Source organism: Sturnira hondurensis, unplaced genomic scaffold, assembly GCF_014824575.4.
Source record: "Sturnira hondurensis isolate 20B ecotype Veracruz unplaced genomic scaffold, ASM1482457v3 Scaffold0006474, whole genome shotgun sequence".
Taxonomy (NCBI): domain Eukaryota; kingdom Metazoa; phylum Chordata; class Mammalia; order Chiroptera; family Phyllostomidae; genus Sturnira; species Sturnira hondurensis.
Genome location: NW_028079105.1, coordinates 374456 through 393818, shown reverse-complemented (window position 1 = coordinate 393818; position 19363 = coordinate 374456). Strand labels below are relative to the sequence as shown.

Here is a 19363-nt window from a genome sequence, read left to right as displayed (position 1 = left end):
ATTTTTAGGCAAAGAGAAAATTGCTAGAGTAGCTTTACTTGAGGGGTTGGTAGAATGGAGGAGGGTTCATCCTAGCTTCTATGTGTGCCCAGAGTAGATGCCTAGTTTACTGTATGGACTTGGGGTCAGTAAAGAAAGTCTTATATACATAGATGTATGCATGTAGTATGTGACTATATAATATATACTATATGTAGGCACCTATGTATTATAGGTGTATGCAAAATATTACATGTGTGCACACATTATGGAAATGCATAAAATATATTACATATATGCCTCTACATGTAGCATATATTTATTGATATATTGCAGGCATGCGTAATAAGTAATATATAGATGGCATGTCACAAATATGTTTTACACACTATATCCATGTGGGGCATATTAAATGTATAAGCACAAACACACATGTGATGGATTATCTATGCATGTAATATGTGGATATGTGTATGTAATACAGACCTGCATGCATGTAATATAGACATACATGTATGTAATATAGCTGTAATGTGCACATGCATGTGTTAAATATAGATACATAGCATTGTTAATGTGAGAATGGTTTGCATGACATCAATGTAACCTGAGAGCCAAGGAGAGTCGACTGGAATATGCGTGTGTGAACCATGATGATTTTACTGTATTAGTCAGTAGGAGCCATTGACACCACTGAGTGAGTATGTGTACTGTGTGGCCATCACATTCAAAATGACTGAGTGAGTAGGGCAATGAATCTGCATCAAATTTTCTGTTAAGCTTGAACATTTCTATGCAGAAACTATGCCTATATTAGACACATGTACCTATATATCACAGGTATACTATTGTACACATTATAGGATTATACCTATGTATTACACATATATACACATGTGTTACATACATGTAGCCATCTTTAACATTAGTTCATATACTTGCATTGTATAAAATTTGGAAAAATTAAAAGGGGATATAATGAAGGTAGTCTCTGCACCTGATTTCCTTTCTGGAAGGTGAGTTACAAGGCTAGTTTCTTAATCTTCCTTTCCTTGTTCTAGCTGATGAGCCTCCCCAAGCCTGAGAATATCTGCTCAGAACCTTTCCAGCTTCTGCATTTTCCTGTCTGGTTAAATTTAACCTGTTTACCTGTTTCAAAGCCTTCATGCTTTATCTATCCTCTGTAATCATTTTTTAGTTCTCTCTAGCAGCCTTCCTGTATCTGACTCCTGCATGAACCTCTCCCTACTTCCTAGATGTCATTCACATGTTTTGTTTTGTGGTCTGTCCAAAATCTGTTTCTTTGAGACTGAGATCAGACTGATTTCCCCTGATTGCTTCATTCATTGATTTCCTTCCTCTGTGCAGACATCTATGAATGGTGTTATTTGAGCTCCTGCTTTTAGTATTCCAGAATGATTCCAAAACACGTGCAATACAATATTAAGTAGCATCATTTGGGCTGTAACTATACAAGTCCAAAAACAGGCAGTGAGAGTTCTCAGACATTAAAATTAGATATTTGTCTTTCATTAATAAAAAGAATTCACTTACAAAGTCTTTCAAAATAAGGTCCATGGGGGAAGAAAATAAAATGGGTCTGTGATGGGGAGAAGTTGCAAAACATTGAATTCACACACTTAGTGCTGAATTATGTAGCAAAGTGCTTGAGAGTGGAATGTTGAAGTCAGGCAGACCTGGGTGTGAACTACTTGTGTGACTTTGGGCAGTTTGCGTTATCTTCTGTATCCTTGGTTTCTCACAGAGGAATGAATTGATGTTAGCACAATATTGAGCAAAATGCCCATTGTACAGCAAATGTTCAGTAATTCTATGTGTTGTTGTTCTATCTATGTACTGTTGTGTGGTTTGTCTCCTGGGGTAGGCAGAAAAGTTGCCCCTTTTCCCTCCAAAGGTCCAGGTCTTAATCCCTGGGACCTCTGAATGTTACCTTACATAGGAAAGGGGGTTTAAGCATACATGATTAAATCAAGGATCTTTTTTAAAAATATTTTTTTATTTAATTCTTGTTCAAGTACAGCTTTCTGTCTTATATTCCCAACCCTGCCCACCACCCGCCCCATGCTCCCCATCTCCCTCCCATTTCCGCCCCCCACCCTTAGTTATTGTCCATGTGTCCTTTATATTTGTTCATGTGAGTCCATCCCCTTTTCCCCTATGATTCTTTCCCCTCTCCCCTCTGGACCCTGTCAGTCTGTTCCGTATTTGAGTGTCATTGGTCATATTTTGCTTGCTTGTTTGTTTGTTTTGTTGTTTAGATTCCTGTTAACGGTGATATCATATGGTATTTGTCTTTCACTGCCTGGCTTATTTCGCTCAGCATAATGCTTTCCAGTTCCATCCATGATGTTGCAAAGGGGAGGAGCTCCTTCTTCCTTTCTTCAGCAGAGAATTCCATTGTGTAAATGTACCATAGTTTTTTGATCCAGTCATTTACCGATGGGCATCTAGGTGGCTTCCAACTCTTGGCTATCGTGAATTGTGCTGCTATGAACATTGGGGTGCATAGGTTCTTTTGGATTGGTGCTTCAGGATTCTTAGGATATACTCCTAACAGTGGAATTGCTGGGTCCAAAGGCACGTCCATTTTTAGTTTTCTTAGAAAATTTCATACTGTTTTCCATAGTGGTTGTACCAGTCTGCAATCCCACCAACAGTGAACTAGGGTCCCTTTTTCCCCACAACCTCTCCAGCACTTGTTGTTTGTTTCTTTGTTTATGATAGCCATTCTGACTGGTGTTCAGTGGTATCTCATTGTGGTTTTGATTTGCATCTCTCTGATAGCTAGCAATATTGAGCATCTTTTCATGTGTCTCTGGATCCTCTGTATGTCCTCCTTGGAGATATGTCTGTTCAAGTCCTCTGCCCATTTTTTAATCGGGTTCCTTGTCTTCTTTGAGTGGAGTCGAGTGAGTTCTTTGTATATTTTGGAGATTAAACCCTTGTCTGAGGTATCATTGGCAAATATGTTTTCCCAAGCTGTTGCTTCTCTTTGTATCTTGATACTGTTTTCCTTAGCCATGCAGAAGCTTTTAATTTTGATGAGATCCCATTTGTTTATTCTTTCCTTTATATCCCTTGCTCTAGGGGACATATCAGTAAAAATAATGCTGCATGGAATATCTGAGATTTTCCTGCCAATGCTCTCCTCTAGGGCTTTAATGGTTTCATGGCTTATATTTAAGTCTTTTATCCACCTTGAATTTATTTTGGTATATGGTGTAAGTTGGTGCTCAAGTTTCATTTTTTTGCATGAAGCTGTCCAGTTCACCCAACACCATTTGTTGAAAAGGCTGTCTTTACTCCATTTTATGTTAGTGCCCCCTTTGTCGAATATTAATTGACTGTAGAGAGTTGGATTTATTTCTGGGCTTTCTGTTCTATTCCATTGGTCTATGTGCCTGTTTTTTTTGTTGTTGTTGTTTTTTTTTTGCCAGTACCAGGCTGTTTTGATTACAGTGGCCTTGTAATACAGTTTGATATCAGGTATTGTGATCCCTCCTACTTTGTTCTTCTTTCTCAAAATTGTGGCTGCTATTCGGGGTATTTTATGATTCCATATAAATTTTTGAAGTGTGTGTTCTATGTCTGTGAAATATGTCATTGGTACTTTAATAGGTATTTTATTGAATCTGTAAATTGCTTTGGGTAGTATGGACATTTTGATGATGTTAATTCTTCCAATCCATGAACACGGTATATGTTCCCATTTGTTTGTGTTTTCCTTGATTTCTTTCTTCAGTGTTGTGTAGTTTTCTGCATACAGGTCTTTTACCTCCTTGGTTAGGTTTCTTCCCAGATATTTTATTTTTGTTTTGGCTATATCGAATGGGATTTTTTTCTTGATTTCTGCTTCTCCTGCTTCATTGTTGGTATACAAAAATGCCTTTGATTTTTGGATATTGAATTTGTACCCTGCTGTTTTGCCAAATTCATCTATTAGTTCCAGCAATTTTTTGCTAGAGGCTATAGGGTTTTCCATGTACACTATCATGTCATCTGCAAACAATGCCAGTTTTGTTTCCTCCTTTCCAATTTGGATACCTTTTATTTCCTTTTCTTGTCTGGTCACTGTGGCTAGAACTTCTAATACTATATTGAATAGAAGTGGTGAAAGTGGGCAACCTTGTCTTGTTCCTGATCTTAGTGGAAAAGCTTTTAGTTTTTGTCCATTGAGTATGATGTCGGCTGTAGGTCTTTCATATGTGGCCTTTATTATGTTGAGGAATGCTCCCTCTATTCCCATTTTGCTGAATACCTTTATCATAAATGGGCGTTGAACCTTATCAAAAGCTTTTTCCAAATCTATTGATATGATCATGTGGTTTTTGTGTGTGCTTTTGTTTATGTGGTGTATTACATTTATTGATTTGAAGATATTGAACCATCCTTGCATCCCTGGAATGAATCCCACTTGGTCATGGTGTATGATCTTTTTGATGTATTGTTGGGTGCGATTTGCCAATATTTTATTGAGGATTTTAGCGTCTATGTTCATCAGCGATATTGGCCTGTAATTTTCTTTCTTTGTTGTGTCTCTATCTGGCTTTGGAATTAGGGTGATGCTGGCTTCATAAAAAGAGTTGGGGAGTTTTCCCTCCTTTTGGATCTTTTGGAATACTCTGTGAAGAATAGGGGTTAGCTCTTCCTTAAAAGCTTTGTAGAATTCTCCTGTGAAACCATCTGGTCCAGGGCGTTTGTGTGATGGGAGTTTTTTGATTACTGCTTCAATTTCATCTGCTGTTATTAGCCTGTTCAGGTTTTCTGCTTCTTTTTCATTGAGTTTTCCAAGATTATATTTTTCTAGAAATTTGTCCATTTCACCTAGGTTTTCAAATTTCTTGGCATACAGTTCTGCATGGTAATTTCTTAACAATCCTTTCTATTTCTGTGGTATCCGTTGTAATCTCTCCTCTTTCATTTCTGATTGTGCTTATTTCGTCCCTCTCTCTTCTTTTCTTGATGATCCTACTTAAAGGTTTGTCTATTTTGTTTATGTTTTCAAAAAACCAACTCCTGGATTCATTCATCCTTAGAATTGTGCTTTTAGTCTCTATGTCATTTAATTCAGCTCTGATCTTGCTTATTGCCTTCCTTCTACTTGCTCTGGGCTGTCTTTGTTGTTGTTTCTTGACTTCTTGCAGGCCTCGGTTTAGGTTGTTTGTTTGAAATGTTTCTATCCTCTTTAGGTGAGCCTGTATTGCTATGAACTTCCCTCTCAGGACTGCCTTCAGTGTGTCCTATAAGTTTTGGGTTGTTGTGAGTTCATTTTCATTGGTTTCAAGAAGTTTTTTGATTTCTTCCCTAATTTCAATCTTGACCCAGTCGTTGTTTAATAGCATACCATTCGATCTCTGTGCTTTTGGGTGTTTTGGGTGTTTTCCTGTGGGGTTGGTTTCCAATTTCAGTCCCCTGTGATCAGAGAAGATGCTTGGTATGATTTCTATTTTCCTGAAGTTGTTGAGACTTGTTTTCTGTCGTGTCATATGATCTATGTTTGAAAATGTTCCATGTGTAATTGAAAATAATGTATATTTAGCTTCTTTGGGATGGAGGGCTCTATATATATTGTTGCATTCAAAACCGCGAGAGCAAACGTCAGAGACTTTCAGGGGTTCAAAGATGTTGCTTTATTGGCCAAGATTAACCTGCGCAGGGGCGAACTCTCAGGGTGTCCAAGGACACGGTGCCCGCGAGGGCTGCAAACGAGAGTCGCGCCAAACCCTTACAGGCTCAGGGTTTTATAGAGGCGTGCAAGCAAGCTGGATACAGAAGCAGATGTGGCGGTTAGCGATTGGCTCAGGGGCACAATGTGGCAGTTAGGGATTGGTGAGTTAACTCGTGCACTGGCTTGTGCTCTTTTACTTGATTGGTCAGTGGAGCTCGTGCACAGGGGTAAAAATTTCCTCTTTAGTAACTGTCCAGATGGCTAAACTGCCTAACTCTCTTTCTTGCACCACATCCTGGAACACCCTGTTCTTTGGGTGTGTCCCGGAGCCCCCTTACAGTAGTTAGCAAAACAACTTTTACTTCCTTATAGCTATGCTCTGGCTAGTTCCCCCTTGCCCTCAACATATATCAATTAGGTCCATTTCATCTAGAGTGTCGTTTAATGTTGCAATATCTTTGTTGATATTTTGTTTGGAAGATCTGTGCATTTTTGACAGTGGGGTGTTAAAATCCCCTATTATAATTGTGTTGCTGTCAATATCTTTCTTGAGGTCCTCTAGGATTTTCTTTATATATTTGGGTGCTCCTGTGTTGGGTGCATATATATTTATGATGTTAATGTCTTATTGGTGGATTCTTCCCTTGAGTATTATGAAGTGACCTTCTCGGTCTCTCTTTATAGCCCCTTTTTTGAACTCTATTTTGTCTGATATGAGGATTGCTACCATGGCTTTTTTTTCTTGTCCATTTGCTTGGAACATTTGTTTCCATCCTTTCACTTTCAGTCTGTGGTGGTCTTTTGACCTGAGGTGGGTCTCTTGTAGACAGCATATGTGTGGATCATGCTTTCTTAACCATTCAGCTATTCTATGTCTCTTAATTAGTGCATTTAATCCATTTACGTTTAAGGTTATTATTGAAAGGTACTTATTCATTGCCATTAATGTACCTGTGTTCCTCTCTGTCTCTCTCTTTTCCTTCCTTTCCTTAAAGCAGCCCTTTTAGTAATTCTTGTTTGGTGCAGGCGTATTCTTTTAGACTTCTTTTGTCTTGGAAGCTCTTTCTTTGGCCTTCTATCTTGATTGAGAGCCTTGCTGGATAAAGTAGCCTTGGTTGTAGGCCTCTGTTTCCCATTACTTGGAATATTTCTTGCCATTCTCTTCTTGCTTGGAATATTTCCATTGAGAAGTCAGTAGCCAACCTTATTGGGACCCCCTTGTATGTTACTTCCTTTTTCTCCCTTGCTGCCTTTAGAATTTTCTCTTTGTCTTGGAGGTTTGGCATTTTAATGATGATGTGTCTTGCAGTAGGCCTCTTTGGGTTCCACCTGGGTGGGAGTCTCTGTGAATCCTGGATTCGTGTGACTTTCTCTCTCCTCAACTTAGGAAAATTTTCCGTTATTACTCTTTCAAGTAGGTTTCCTATCCCTTGTTTTTCTTGTTCTCCTTCTGGTATTCCTATTATTCAGATATTATTACGTTTCATATTGTCTTGTATTTCTCTTAAACTCTCCTCATTCTTTCTGATTCTCTTTTGCATTACTTGCTCCTTCTGGGAGATTCTTTCTACCCTGTCCTCTACCTCGTTTATGCAGTCTTCTGTCTCATTGATCCTATTCTTCATGCCTTCTACTGTGTTCTTCAGTTCAGAAATTGTATTCTTCATATCCTCTTGGCCTTTGCTGATGGTTTCTATTTCCTTTTTCATGTTGTTATAGTTTGCAGAGAGTTCATTGTAGCTCCCCTGTAGTTTCTGGTAGCTCATTGTAAGCTCTTTGAATTTCCTGATAACCAGTGCTTTGAATTCCATATCTGATAGTTGACTTGCCTGTATTTCATCTAACATTCTTTCTGAGGCTTCCTCCTTTTCTTTCATTTGGGGATTGTTTCTTTGTCTTCCCATTGTTTGTGATGCTCTTCTTGTTGGCCTCAGCTTCTTAAATTGATCTGTTCTGGTACCCTGAGTTTATGGTGTGAACTTCTGTGATAGGATAGCTGTGAAATTCAGTGGTGCAGTCTCCTGTAGGTATCTTGGTGTTCTCCGCTCCCACTACTCTTCTGGTTGGTTTCCAGCTATTTCAAACCTTTTTTTCTGGTGTCACTAGGTGCAGCAGCCTCAGGGGCTGTTAGTGTGGCTCTTCTCTCCCCTCAGTAGCTCAACTGGTCTCCCCAGTCCCCCCCCCCCCCCCCCCCCCNCCCCTCCCCCCCCCCCCCCCCCCCCCCGCCGGATCCAGACTGGTGCCACTCTCCCATGCCCTACTGAGAGCGGATTTTTTCCCAGGCTTTCCAGCCCTGGTCTGGCGTGAGGGTGCGCCCTCCCAGCCAGGCTATCCTGTTCTCGAAGGCTTGGGTGTGGACCTTTCCCTGTGTTGTGGCTGAACACACAGGGCAACTCACAATTCTCCCAAACCAACAGCCACATCCTGACTCCTTGTGTTTCCCTGTCTGCGCAGGCCATGCGAGGGCTGGGAGGCGCCTGTGACCCGCAGTTGTTCAAGGCCGTGGCCAGCATGGGCACCGTGAGAGCCGGGAAGGCTCGGGCAAAGGATGGTTGTTCAAGCCAAGGGCTGGTGCGGGCCCAGAGAGGGCCGGGAAGGCGCGGGCAACCGGTGGTTGGTCAAGCCAAGGGCTGGCGCGGGCCCGCAGGGCCCGGGAGGCACTGGCGACCTGCAGCCACCCAAGCTGAAGGCCATGGCTTGACTCCCAGTGCCTCCCAGTCTGCGCCAGCTGAGCAGGGATGGAGCTGGTCTGTGCCAGGTGAGTAGGGATGGAGCTCACAACTGACTCACTTCTAGAGGCCCTGCCAGCAGCCCGAGACTCCCCAAGACTGTTCAAGGGTCGGTACAGGCCCCTCGAAGCAGGGAATGCTCTGGCAAGGGAATGCTCGGGCAGCTCTCAGTTCTCCCAAGCCGGCAACCTGACTGCACGGGTTATCAGAGCTTTCTGGTTTGCTTCCTCCTCTCTCCATCACTACTGGCAGACCGATCTCTTATGGTGTTTTGCAATCTACCCCCTGCCAGATGGGGGGGTGGTGCCGGTGACCAGTTCTCTCCCAGAGTCGGTGTTGCCCACCCTCTGCTCTCAGACACCGGGGCAGCTGGCCAGGGCCCTGGCATGGCCTGGCAGGGGGCCTGCCACAGCCTCTGCGCTGCTCCCTTGTACCTTGTTGATCTAGGGTCGTCTCCTCTCCTCAACCTCTGGTCATTCAGTGTCCGCTACACTCTCTGAAGTCCTGCCTTCTTATATGCTGGGTCCCAGTTGGGCATCTGCTGTGCTCCTCTGCAGATCAGCCAGGTCCTTCTCCGGTGCATGGAGAGAAGCGAAATCCTTTGTCCTACTCCGCCACCATCTTCCTAAATCAAGGATCTTAAAACATATTATCCTGTGTTATTCACATAGGCCCAATGTTATTACAAGGGTCTTCATTTTTGTCAGATGGATGAAGAAGTCAGGAGATTCAGACAAGGAGATGAGAAACAGAGTCTGAGTCAGAATCAGAGCGATTTGATAGGAGAAGGTTTCACCCTGCTATAGCAGGCTTTGGAGGAAGAGGAATGGGTAACAAGCCAAGGAATACAATGGCCTCAAGAAAGAACCTGGAAAAGGTGAGGAAATGGATTCTCCTCCGGAGCTTCCAGAAGGAATGCAGCCTTGCTGATGCATTGCTTTTAGCTCAGTGAGATCCGATTCAGACTTCTGACCTCTAGAAGACAATACGTTTTTAAGATAATAAGTTTGTCTTATCCTATGTAGGAGACTGTTCTGCATGGTGTGGGCCCAGCTCCCACTCGGAGATGCACAAGACCCATGCCCACAGATAGGTTCCCCCATGGTGAATCAGGCCTGCAATGTGCCTAGGCCATTTTGAGTCTTGCTTTTGCTAAAAACTCCCTCAGCCTGAATTGAGACAGAAAGTGCTTACTGTAACTTCCTTAAATCTATGCTAAAACTCCCCAGTATGGAGTGTAACCGGTTCAACCACTTTTCCCTTTTCATTTGCAAATATCCTTCCTCTGTGATAGGAGGAAGGATATTTGCAAATATTTGGCATTGGCTCCTTTGTTTTCTGTAAAAGGTAACCACCTAAATCGAACCTGTGCATAGTAAATGAGGACCATCATGTAATGTGCCGAGAAACCCAATAAAGGCCAGTCATGGTGGAGCCTGTGGCTCTTTCTCTCCTTGAGAGAAAAGCCATGCTTGCCCTTTTCCTCCACTGGACTCTGTAGTCCATGTGAATGTATCTCATCTCATCCATAATGCCGAGGACACTGCGGACCGGTGTCCACATCAGTCCTAAGCCACTAAGTTAGAGGTAATTTATAAAGCATTATCAGGAAATGAGTGTATCTCCCCAGATGGACTCCTTTATGAAGACCAAATTTAAATAGCTGATAGTGTCCAGAATAGTGTTAGTTGTAAACATAGATGTTCCTGAGGGTTCCACCAGAGTGGCATAGCAACTGTAAATTGCCCTTTCTAGAGGAGAAGAGGAAACCAGACTTAGCCACAAGCCAGCTTTCTTCCTAAATGTAGATTTCCATTTTAGTACAAGGTAAAAATATAGGGGAAGCTCCTGGTCTCACTGCTAACTGGCAAGGAATTCAACTTTGGCCCAATTAGGGTTTCCTCCTTAGCGTCCTTGACTCCCATAATTGTAGTCAGTTTACAAGATCAACAATCCCTACTTTACTGAGCACACAGTATGTTTCAGGCATTGTGCTAAGAGTTTGGCACTTGCAAAATTCCTCTGATGGTAAGAGGAAATGTGGGGCCTGTTTTTCAAACTTATGCTCATGAATTTCAGTGGATCCTGGGGTCAGTTTGGTGGGGAGTGACCAGCAATTTAATTTTAAACAAAAAATACAATAGAAAATATCAATGTAGTCTCATAAGATTTTGGTTTCAATTATATATGTGTTGTGTACTGGGTTGTGTTGTAGAACATACATGTTAACATGGGTTAAAATAAAAGATAATTCTTATAGTGGGTTATACTTAAAAATTTAAAACCCACCCTGACAGTGGTTAAGAGCATGGGCTCTAGCAACAGGGCTACTTGATTCTTATTATTTCTCTTACCGGCTGTATGATCTTGAGTATGTTGCTTATTCTGTCTGTTTCCTCATCTTCTTGGGTCCCATCTCATAGAGTTTTTTTAAAAATTATTTTATTGTTGTTCAATTACAGTTGTCTGCATTTCCTCCTCTCTACTCCCTCCCTTGCTTCCACCCTCCCCCATGTGTCCTTTATAGCAGCTCCTGAAAACTCTTCCCTCCATTGTCCCCTCCCCTCTCTTCTCTGGCTGTTATTAGATTATTCTTAATTTCAATGTCTCTGGGTATATTTTGTTTGCTTTTTCATTTTGGTGATTATGTTCCAGTTAAAGGTGAGATCATATGGTATTTGTTTTTCACAGACTGGCTTATTTCACTTAGCATAATGCTCTCCGGTTCCATCCATGCTGTTGCAAAGGGTAGGAGATCCTGCTTTCTTTCTGCTGCATAGAATTCCATTGTGTAAATGTACCATAGTTTTTGGATCCATTCATTTACTGATGGGCACCTAGGTTGCTTCCAGCACTTGGCTATTGTAAATAGTGCTGCTATGAACATTGGAGTGCATAGGTTCTTTTTGATTGGTGTCTTAGGATATAGACCCAGGAGTGAAATTTCTGGATCAAAAGGAAGTTCCATTTTTAGTTTTCTGAGGAAATTCCATACTGTTTTCCACAGTGGCTGCACCAGTCTGCATTCCCACCAACAGTGCACTAGGGTTCCCTTTCCTCCACATCCTCTCCAACACTTGTTTGTTGCTTTGTTTATGATGGCCATTCTGACTGGTGTGAAGTGGTATCTCATTGTGGTTTTAATTTGCATCTCTCTGATAGCTACTGATGTTGAACATCTTTCCATATGTCTCTGGGCCCTCTGCATGTCCTCCTTGTAGAAGTGTTTTTTCATGTCTTTTGCCCATTTTTAATTGGATTTTCTGTCTTCACTGAAGGAGTTGTGTGAGTTTTTTAATATTTTGGAGATCAAACCCTCGTCCGAGGTCTCATTGGCAAATATGTTTTCCCAGAGTTTTCTTTTTGTTGGTTTGTTTTTATTTTTATTTTTTAGGATTAAATGGGTTAATCCAAGTAAAGCATTTTGAATGGTGCCTTGGTAATGAGTGCATAATGTTACGCAGTTAGCAAGTGGCAGAACTTGGTAGATTCCTGCTCTGTCTCACAAAGTCTAGTCTGGAGTTTGAAGTCGAAGGCAGCTTCATGCTAAATTAGGTGTCCCCTCAAAATGAACGCATAACAAAACAAGTTACAGGAACTAGTATAAAGGACACATGGACAACAACTAAGGGGGGTGGAAATGGGAGGGAGGTAGGGAGCACTGGGGGAGTGGGCTGGGATGGAAGTAAAAGACAGAAAACTGTACTTGAACAATAATTTAGTTAAAAAATTTAAAAAAACAAGTCTCCCTTTATAATAAGCTATCAGAAAGTTATAAGTAGAGGGAACCCTCATCTTCTATGGTTGTTAGCCTATGTTGGCAATCTGTCTGAGAAGATACAGGCTTAGTGACTTATTCTGCTTTGAATTTCTAGAGAAAAATCTGGAAGGCACTCATGGTTTGACATAGAGAACAAACTGATGACCCACTCAACCTTCACTATGAGGGTGCCATATGCTGTTGGGAAACACCCTGCTTGGTTTCAGGAGCTGTAACTGTCCCCCATCACCGCCCCTCCCCCCATGGCTAAGGCTGAGTGAGAGACCTTTGGATCATAAGCCACTAAGGAGACAAAGCTTATCTTCCTGACAGAAGTGCCCCTTCTGTTCCTTTTACTTCATCCATAACTGCCCCCCATACTTGATTGGTTAGCCAATGATGGGTAAGGTTCTCCTAGGGGGAGATGACCTAAGACAGGCACTATTACAGGGAGGCCCCAGGGAAGGACTTGGCGGACTATAGCAAAAGGGGTTGATGGACCCTCACCCCTTGGCTTTGACATAGCCTGAGTCCTTATTCTGTCTGTGAGAAGTCTCCTAATCTCTTGGCTGCCTTACTTCCCCTGCCTGACTTAAGCCTGAAACAATGACAGAGGGCTGTGCAGCCCTGTGCTGGAAAGAGTGGGTTCCCTAGGGCAATTAGGCCTAAGAAACAATATGTAAAATCCTGTGAAAACTGCTTTGTTTAGAATGCTCTCAATCAAATGATAAGGGTCCAAGCAAGAAGTGAGTTTGTTCCTCAAAGTTTTATGGTCATTTAGCTATTTGACTCTGACTCAAAATAGGCCCTTGGAGTTCTTTGTATGCTATCTATTGTTTGATCCTTATTGCCTAACAATGATTAATGAGCTTTACCTGTGTTCCTGTGCAAAAGCAACCCAATAAAAGTCCATTGAGGAAAAGGCTCTAGGCCCTTTTACTTTGAGAGATTGGCCACCTTTTCTCCCCAAGCAGATCATGTCTTGGTAGACTTATTCTCATCCATGGCAGCTGGGGTTGAGGCCTGGCGGGGAGCCCCCCACAATATGCATTATTGCATCTACAGGAAATCTAGTCAAGGAAGAAATCCTGAAAGAATCTGGGGGGTAGGGATACATTCTATCTAAAAGCTTATGAGGTAACTGGGATTCCAGCTTTATTATTTTTGTTTGCTTCTGTTTACTATTTCTTCCTGCTCTGTTTCCTCCTTCTGTTCCAGTGAAAAACTCAGGTGTTTTGGCAATGTCTTTAAAAAAGTTTTGACCCTACCTGATATTAAGTTCTTTCAGGGATGGTTGAAATACACAACCAGGCTCTATTGTTTTCATAGGCTCTGAAATTTTTAAGAATTTAAAAATCTAATATTTTTTTTAAGTTTTAGGTAAGTATTAATTGATAAAACTATTCTGAGTCTTGATTCTTAGATTGGGAGCAGACTGACAGCTTGGAGTTGGGGTTGAGGGGATGGATGTAGTAAGCAAAAAAGAAAAGAAGAGAAAAAAACTCAGGGACACAGACAGCAGTGTGGTGATTGCAGGATGAAGGGGTTAGTGGGGGCAGAAAAGGGTATGGGGGGATAAATGGTGATGGAAAATACAAAAAAGGTTATTTCATCATTAAAAATTTCATTCTGAAGCCCTGGCTGGTGTATCTCAGTGGATTGAGCACGGGCCTGTGAACCAGAGGGTCTCTGTTTGATTCCCAGTCAGGGCACATGCCTGGGTTGCAGGCCAGTTCCCGGCAGGGGACACACGATACATTGTGTGTCCTCGGCAGAGGCAACCATACATTGATATTTCTCTCCCTCTCTCCTTCCCTTCCCCTCGAAAGATAAATAAATAAAATATAAAAAAAATTTTCATTCTGAGCTTTTAAACTATTGATTTTAATATTCAGTCAATATTCAATTTAAAATGAATTCTATACCACCTCTAACTTGCTTACTTTAGAGTTATTTTGCTACTTATTAAAGTTTTGCTGGAAAAATGTATTTCTAGGCTTTCAGATTTGGGAAGGGTGTGAATCTAGCCTCCGTACTAGCATCTGGCAAGGTGTTCTGAACCAGCAGGGGAAGGAAGGAGATACATTCAGTATCCTTCCCATCACAACACACCAATTTCCTCATCTCAGCAGTGGGAATTTTTCATTTGTTATTTTGGTTTGACTTGTTTGTGGCATGTGGCCCTGCTGACTTAGAGCCTTCTGTAGAAGAGAAAATAAATACTGCAAACAATTTTCTGACAGAGAAGCACCTCCCTCTCTGTTTCCCTTGAAAAATATTTTTTTTCTTTCACTATTTATTTATATTTGATTTTTTTAAGAGCAGGTTCAGATTTACAGCAAAATTGAGCCAAAGGTACAGTGATTTCCCATACACCATTTGCCCTATGTATACACAGCTTCCCCCATCAACATCATCCCCAACCAGAGTGGTACATTTGTAACAATAGATGAACCTACATTGTCACCTGGAGTCCACAGTTTGTTACAGTTTACATTACATTACAGGTCACTTTTGGTGCTGTATATCCTAATTGGTTTGGGGAAATATATAATGACATAGGTCCATCATTCATTATAGTATCATACACAATATTTTCAGTGTCCTAAAAATCCTCCATGCTCCCCCTACCCCTGGATTTCCAGCTCTTGACAAATACTAATCTCTTACTGTCTCCATAGTTTTGTCTTTTCCAGGATGTCATATGGTTGGAATCCTACAGTATGTAGACCTTTCAGATTGGCTCCTTTCACTTAAGAAATATGCTCTTAAGGTTCCTTCTCATCTTTTCATGGCTTGATAGCTCATTTCATTTTAGTACTGAATAATATTCTGTTGTCTAGGTGGTCCACTGCTTATTTGTCCATTCACCTACTTAAGAGCATCTTGGTTGCTTCCAAGTTTTAGAAATTAATGAATAAACTGCTTTAAATATTCATATGCTGGGTTTTATGTGGACATAAGTTGTTAGCTCCTTTGGTAAATACCAAGAGGTGTGATTGCTGAATGGTGTGGTAAGAGCATATTTAGTTTTGTAGGCAGCCATGAAACCCTCTTCTAAAGTGACTGTACTCTCTTTCTTTTTAAATGTACGAACAACCCTTGAAGTCAGCAGTGGCCTAAATGAATCAGTATATGCATGTGGTCACTTAGTGGGGTAGTTCTGCAGGACATCGTATGGAGTGGTTCATTAACCTCTAGGCACAAGAGTCCAGCAGATGTCCCCAAGCTTCTACAACCCCATCTCTGAGGTATTTGTAAAAGGCCTAAAGGAGGTGAACATGGATCTCCTTGGTCTCCAGTGGCAGATAATGAACACGGCAGCAAAAATGGGGGAAATGGCATTACCAGGGTGCATGTGGAGGACTCTGATCTTCTGAAATATGCAGATGTCTTTGTGAAGACAGAGAAAAACCAGAAGTGTGTTGGTCTTTTAGGTGGAGCTCAGTGTTCCTCTCTGCCAGAGACGTACCCTTGCAGATCTGCCTTTTCAGGACAAGAACGTTTAATTGGACCACAGATACACTGAGGGGAAAGGCGTGTGAAGTCAGAGCCCATTTTGGGTGGTCATTAGGGACAGCTCTCCTGGACAGGTGAGTGGGAAAGTACCAGGGCCCTCCTTCCCCCTGAGCCCCTTCCACAGTGCATGCAGTGTTGAGCACCTCTGCTTGTTGAACACACTTTATTCCTGTATTTTAGAGTGGTAGAACATGACCAGATGACTCTAATAAAGTAAGTCCACTTAAAATTAAGAGCTTTAATAACAAAAATGATAGGATTCAAAGCTACCTAATAAATAGCATCTTTTTTCTTCTCTTGAACTTGGGGCAAAGTGATAGATGAACTCAGTGGTCAGCATAGCCAAGCAGCACTGCATTGAGCACGTGCACAGGACTTGAGTGGAGCCATCAATGGCTATGAATTAAATCAGTGACTTGGTCTAGCACAGCTCGACAACTGCCAGACTCTCTGGGTAGTGGGAGCAGGGAGCAGGCCCTTCACCACAGGTAGAGAGCCGGGAAATATATTAACTTACTGAAAATGGATTTATTCATTGAGCACTCACTGAGAGCATTGTTCTAGGTGCTGTAGACACAGCAGTGAAGAAGAGACAAAATTGTGGCTTTACTGTATGGTTTTATTAATTTGTGTTTGTGAAAGTTAAGTTGGAGGTGGAGGGGGTGTCATAGATCATAGAGATAATAAAGAAATGTATGTGTCTGGTTGGTTGAGATTCCTTTCCTTGCATGTCGTTTGGACGTCCCACTAATTAGCTGGTTCTTCTCCTAAAGGTGGTTTAAGCTCCCAGAGCAGGCCTCATGTCCTGTCTCCTGTACTTCATATTCTGGGGTCTCTCTTCTTACTCTTTGAGATATAGGATGGAGAGAAAATGCCACTTTTATCTTTCACTGAATTAGGAAGGAGTTATACTTTGGGATTGTGGTGCTGACTCACTCTTTAAAGTTGAATTGTTTAAATGAGGTGAAAGGTTATTTTGTATAGAACAAATAAAAATTACTCTTTAACCAAATTTCAAAATATCCAACTTCTGCCCCGGCTGGTGTATCTCAGTGGATTGAGAGCTGGACTGTGAAGCAAAGGGTCATTGGTTCGATTCCCAGTCAGGGCACATACCTGGGTTGCAAGCCAGGTCCATATTAGAGGGCATTCCAGAGGCAACCACACACTAATGTTTCTCTCCCTATCTTTCTCCCTCCCTTCCCCTCTTTCTAAAAATAAATAAATAAAATCTTTAAAAAATTTTCAACTTCTGACAAACTGCTTTGTAAAGGGTGAACATAATGACTTTTCCCCTAGTAGATTAAAATAAGATACACCAAAATCTTATTCTTTTCTTTATGGTGCCAAATATGGGCTTTGTTTTTAGAAGAGAACTCAGAGTTCCTCGTGGAAAATTAAGGAGTTACTCTGAAGAGTTGGAATGACTTGCCAGAAAGTATTTCCTTATGGTGGGGGCTTGTGATGAGTTGGTTGGGCGTTCTCTATGAACACTAGACTGGAAGGTGGGTGACAATTTGGCAGTGTTATAGATACCATCACTCATAAGGGACTGAGTGATATTTGTCAGCTTTTCAGAATCCAGTGGTGGAAGAGCAGGGCAGCAACAGGGGCCAGAAGAAATTCCTAGCATGAGTGGTTTGCTTAGGTAAAGCCTCTGGATGGGGACTCATTATACTTTGTCTTGCCTCCTTCTTCTCTCCTGCCATTTCTGCCTTCATTTACTGACTTTCTAGTCCTGCTCCTGGCCAATTTTGCCACCTCACATCTTTGAACCTCATATATTTGTCTTTAGTTTTTTTATTCCAATTCATTTCTTGTATGTCTTTCATTCTTTTCCTTTATTTTAGTACCTCCTCTTCAGTAAGGTTTTTTCTGCTTCAATAAAGATTACTCTAAGTACATCTAAAACAATAAAGTAAATATTACCTTATTTATATTGACATTTACTGGAAATTATATATGTATATATCTTCACAAGGACAAGATGTTTAATTACCTGTGTTTTGGTTAAACACATCCAGAGTTGTATACAACAGGTTCTCATGGAAAACACCAGTGAGAACAATTTTATCTGAACCATAGTCTCCTGTGACTCCTTAGAGCTTCTTTTTGGTGACCCCATCATAGAGGTGCATGTGGCAGCAACACTGAAGTCCTGGGGCCTCTCAGGTGTTCATTCAGCGTCTCAGGCCCTGCCCATGCTTACTGGAGGAGAGAGGTCCCAGGTGATTCATACCAACAAGAAAGCTTGAGAAGTAGCCTCAGAGGACATACAGAGATCTGTGACTTCTCTGCTAGAGGAGTTGCCAGAATTTCATAATTAAATGCCATGATTTAATATATCAGAGAACAGAACTGAAGTCCATCTTGGTCTCTTCAAAGAACTAATGTCATATAGTACAAAGTGCAATCTCAGCTGGTGACTTAGACACAAAGGAGAGTAAGAGGTATAAATGGAGTAGGATCATGATCACTTTGGTATTGTTCTCAGTAGGGTGCCTGTTGCACCTGGTGCAGTGCCTAAACAATAGTGTTTCCTTTGTCTTCATTTGTATGCCTGACTAGACATGTATAACCAGTTCAGTCTTAAAGATCTAGTTCAGAAAAGACTGTAGATGGCTACCTAGTTCCTCTTTTACATAGCTGGCAGGAGTCCCACATTCTCCATGTGCCTTTGTGAGTCATTCTGCTGAATTGTTTGTGAACCATCATGCACTGGCTGTTAACGATGAGCATATTTGGAGATGAAAAGACTAGTGTACCTGAGCCCATTCAATTGTAGGTATTGTATTTTATGAGGATTTGCTTTCCTGGTACAATGTGTTATCATCACTGCTTTTTGTATTATTTTTGGCTTGCATTTTGAGCCTTCTATTGCAAAGTCAAATGAGGCCATTCTTTAGCACTTCCGTCTGTAGTTAGAAGTATAGCAAATGTTGTTACTGTTCTCCATGTACCTCCTCCTCATGATTGGTGGAGTTCAGGCCATGGGTCAGGTGATCAGGCATTATTTTCAACTAACTTGACTGATGAAAGGTTATGCTTTTCGATCTTTAGGGAAATGCTCTGCTTTTTCTGGTAGGAGAATTGGAAAAAAAAAAATACCACCTCATGGAAGACACTGAAGGCATTAAGAATGCAGAGATTTTTAAGATTTTACTTATTTTCAGAGAGAGGGAGGGAGAAAGAGAGGGAGAGAAACATCAATGTGTGGTTGCCTCTCATTGGGGACCTGGCTCACAATCCAGGCATGTGCCCTGACTGGGAATTGAACCAGTGACCCTTTGGTTCACAGGCCAGCTCTCAGTCCACTGAGCCACATCAGCCAGGGCAGAATGCAGAGTTTTTAATCAACCTTAAGAAAGATTGATTAAAGAAATTTTGCGAAGAGCCAGAACTGTGATGCTCCTTACAAGGGACACTACATGAATCTTTGTTCACTGTTCTTTGATCCTCTGTGGTCAGTAGTGGGATGAGGATCTGTGGGGCAACTAGGCTCTTCTCCTCAGCCCTGAGTTACTAATCACTGTTGCCACCACCCTGGCCCCCAGGGAACCTGTCAACATGCCATTCCATGGTTAGCACCCAGGCCTAGCTTAGGGCATACAGCTGTCCTGAGTTGACCATAGCACACACTCTGGAGTCACAGCAGAGATTAACAATGGAATGAGTGACTATCACTCA

General features: G+C 41.6%; 1 long non-coding RNA gene across 2 annotated transcripts in view; it reads left to right on the top strand.

Moving 5' to 3' along the window:
* LOC118989281 (uncharacterized) overlaps positions 1–19363 on the top strand; it is a 109781-nt gene that overhangs the window by 18537 nt on the left and 71881 nt on the right. Inside the window, exon 3 of one of the 2 annotated variants that reach the window (XR_005066987.1) lies at positions 15595–16090. The exons of the other annotated variant lie outside the window; for it this stretch is intronic. This is a non-coding gene — a long non-coding RNA (uncharacterized LOC118989281). Of the gene's footprint in view, positions 1–15594; positions 16091–19363 lie in introns of those variants that run through there. 2 annotated transcript variants of the gene reach the window in all.